This window comes from Castor canadensis, chromosome 7 (assembly GCF_047511655.1).
Source record: "Castor canadensis chromosome 7, mCasCan1.hap1v2, whole genome shotgun sequence".
Taxonomy (NCBI): domain Eukaryota; kingdom Metazoa; phylum Chordata; class Mammalia; order Rodentia; family Castoridae; genus Castor; species Castor canadensis.
The window spans coordinates 13,487,127-13,490,680 of record NC_133392.1 but is presented as its reverse complement, the minus strand read 5'-3'; positions in this window follow the sequence as shown (position 1 = coordinate 13,490,680).

Sequence of the window (3,554 nt, the reverse complement as noted above, 5' to 3'; positions counted from 1 at the left end):
TCATAAACTATTTTTGAAGAACATATCCCCCTTAATCCTATAGCAGTGATTAACTGAGTTTCTCACTCTGCTTAGGTAAGCTTTGGTTTCTCTCCTATGCAGGAAGAAAATAGGGCTCAGCGCAAAATATGTTTACAGTCAAATATTTCTGACTTTAAATGTCTCCCTTCCAAAACAGCAGAATGCACATATTGTACCGTACACGATTTGCTAAAACACCGCGAACAATGATAAAACACAAATTTAAACTTCCTAACAATCCCATGCTGCCAACTCAAAGATCACTCCAACTGTCAGCCATGCATATGTTGTTACTAACTGATGGATTAAAAAAAAAGAAAACAACAAAAACTCAACTCTGCGGTGCCGGCCTGCGTCCTTTGCTTGTGTCCTCGATGCTTTTACAGTTAAGGAGTTTCTGCTTTAAAAAATAAAACTGCATCAGCCCCACAGGGTGGAGAGAATTAAATTAGAGCCATCTTCATCTTGTACATTTCATTACCCTCAGTCTGTCCGTGAAAAAATGAACCAAAAATAGGGAGTCGTCTCTTTAAAAGGTGATGCAAGCCCACCTGTTCCAGGACAAATAGCTCTAGCTCGCAAGATCCACCTGGCTCTGTGCTTCTAGAAGCACCATTCCCTCAGCCGTCTTTGTCAGCATCACCTGGCACAGGTGGAAGTCTGCAGATTCTTGGGCTCAGAGCCTCGAGAGAGAGCCCCAGGAATCTGAATCGCAAATACCGCTTCCAGGCTAGTCTCATGACCACCAATGTTTGAACCACTCATGGCCGCTAAGAGGCTTCTCCTACTCACCTGGGCCCTTCCATTCTATAGTGGGCCCTTTACACCTGCTCCAGAAACAACTACGGCTTTGAGCTGCAGCTGCTACCTGCAGCCCCAAGATGCTCTGGGTGGGACATCTTCATTCCCCTAGCAGGGCTCAGCCTACAGCTGCCCATTCTCTCAACCAGCAACAGGCAGCCCTCCAGCAAGAGCACAGATCACCTTCCTGCTAGGAACTCACACTATACCAGAACTGCTTGTGTTCCAACCTTACCCAAAGCTGACTGAGATGAACACATTGGTTTCCAGGGCTACTGGAACAAATGACCCCAAACCAGGTAGTTTTAACTTACCTCACAGTTCTGGAGGCCAGAAGTCCAAAAACAAGGTGTTGGCAAGGTTAGTGACCTCTGGAAGGCTTAGAAGGAGAGCCACTCCATGCCTCTTCCTTAACTACTGGCAGTTGTTGACAATTTTTGATTTGTAGACTCACCACTCCAATCTCTGCCCCAGAGATTAGCCTTCTCATGGCATTCTCCCTGTGTGTGTGACAAGATAGTCCTTTTACTAGGACCAGTTGGGCCCACCCTAATCCATTATTCTCAACTAGTCAGGAGGTTGAGAAGTTCTAAGATCTTCAATGATCAAACTGGAGGCCCAGGAGAGCCTGAGGTATAACTTCCAGTTTGAATCTGAAGGCGTGTGACCCAGGGCACCTGATAGTGTAAATACTGACTTGAGGGCAGGAGAAGACCAATGTCTCAGCTCAAACAGGCCAAGTGGAGAATTCAAACTTCCTCTGCCTTTTTGTTCTATTTGGACCACAGTAAGTTGGATGCTGCCCTCCCAACATTGTGGGGGGCAAACTGCTGTACTCGGTTTATCAATTCAAGTGCTAATCTCATCCAAAAACACACCCACAGATTTAGTAAGAAGTAATGTTTACTCAGCTCTCTGTGCATCCCATGGCCTAATCAAATTGACACATAAAATTAACCATCTCAAACTTCCTCTGAACTTGATCATATCTACAAGTAACATCGTATTCACAGGAGCTAGGTGTTTGATCTTGAGGGTATTTGTTGAGGGATCGGGGAGGGGACCACAAAGAATGATGCTTACAGAGGATTGCTTTAAAAAGTACTTCTGTGCTTCCTTGAGTCTCCCAAGTTCCATGTTTTATCTTTAGATTCAGCCAAACCATCAAAAAGCTGCCTTGTCAGATCTCGCCAGTTTGGGTCCACATAAAAACACTTTCATGACATGATCTGGTCAATTCTTACTGACCCATGTTTCAGATACAAAAATTATTAACATATTGTTAACCTTATTTACCTTTTTTATTTTGCTTTTTATTTTTGCTTGCCTATTTTAAAGTAAATCTCTTTTGTGGCTTTACTGACATATGTACCACTATCATATATAACGAAAATAATAATTCCTTAATATTCTCTAATACTTAATTTGTACTTAAAGTTTCTGAATCTAAACCAAAGTTAGTTCCGTACATTACATTTGGTAGTCACAGCTTTTAAAATCACTTTTGTTCTATAATATGCGGAACAGGTTGAAATATTTATTTTAAACACTAAACGGACCAAAAATAATGCAACTTCACTTGGGTTTGTATTGAGGGCTGCCATTTTGCAATTTCAGACTGGGACTCAGATATATATATTCAATTTTTCTTGCTGGGCTTTAACTTCCTGTTTTAATTTTGATTTTCCCTGGTTCAGTTTTTTTTTTTTTCATTTGATTTTTAGTTTACTACTTTATGTTATGTTTTTACCATAAGCTCCCAAATCCCTGACAGGGTGATTTGGGATATAAGTAAGTTGAATTACATAAATAAATAAATAAGCATTTGAGATAACAAAGCTGACAAGAAGTTGAATCACAGTGTGCAAGCATCATTCCTGGGGTGTAGCCTGTGGGGTCATGGAGTATGGGTCAGATCTGGTGACCAACTTCTTTAAATCAGCTCACGGCATGTGATGGGGCCCTCAGGACATCAGTGATGTCCACACTGGAGAGGAAGCCAAGTGAGGAGAAGACTTTGCTTTTTGTGTTGTGATCAGAAAGAAGCAAACCAATCAGGAACAGTGACCAAACTCTAGGGTTTGAGAGTGACTTATGTATGAATTTGTCAGTGTGTTTGTAATAAAATTTGAGTGAAACAACAACACTGGAGCAGGGAGCCAAGATCTCACTGGATTTTCATGGAATTTATTGAAGATCCTTGTATAGTACTAAAGAGAAAAATAATTTTTTGAGTAAAAGCAAACCATTTATTTTTCAGAAAGTCTTCTTATTTCTTATTTTCAAGGACTGGAGAATTTTCAAGCCATCTTTAGGATACAAATTTGCTAAAGGATTTATATTGGTGAATGAAGAAATGAAGAAAGGAAAACTTTTCCTTATAAAAAGATATATGGCATTTTCTGTCATGATTCATATATAACATATATGTATGACAATAGCTTCAGATGCATTCAAAAGGAAAGAACAATTATCACAATTATCATTGGACTCCTGCCTTGTTCTAGGCTTTTCTCCCTCTGGAAGACCTGTGAAGTATAAGAAACAAAACTTTGGATACAAACAGTCTTGAATTTGAATTTTCACCATTTATGAGCTGTGTAACCATGGTAATTTATTTAGTCTCTATTGGCCTCAGTTTACTTATCTAAATAATGAGGGTAAAAGTAATGCCCACTCTCAGAGGTAATGAGATAGGACATTTGTAACATTCCTACAGTGTGGCGCCTGTG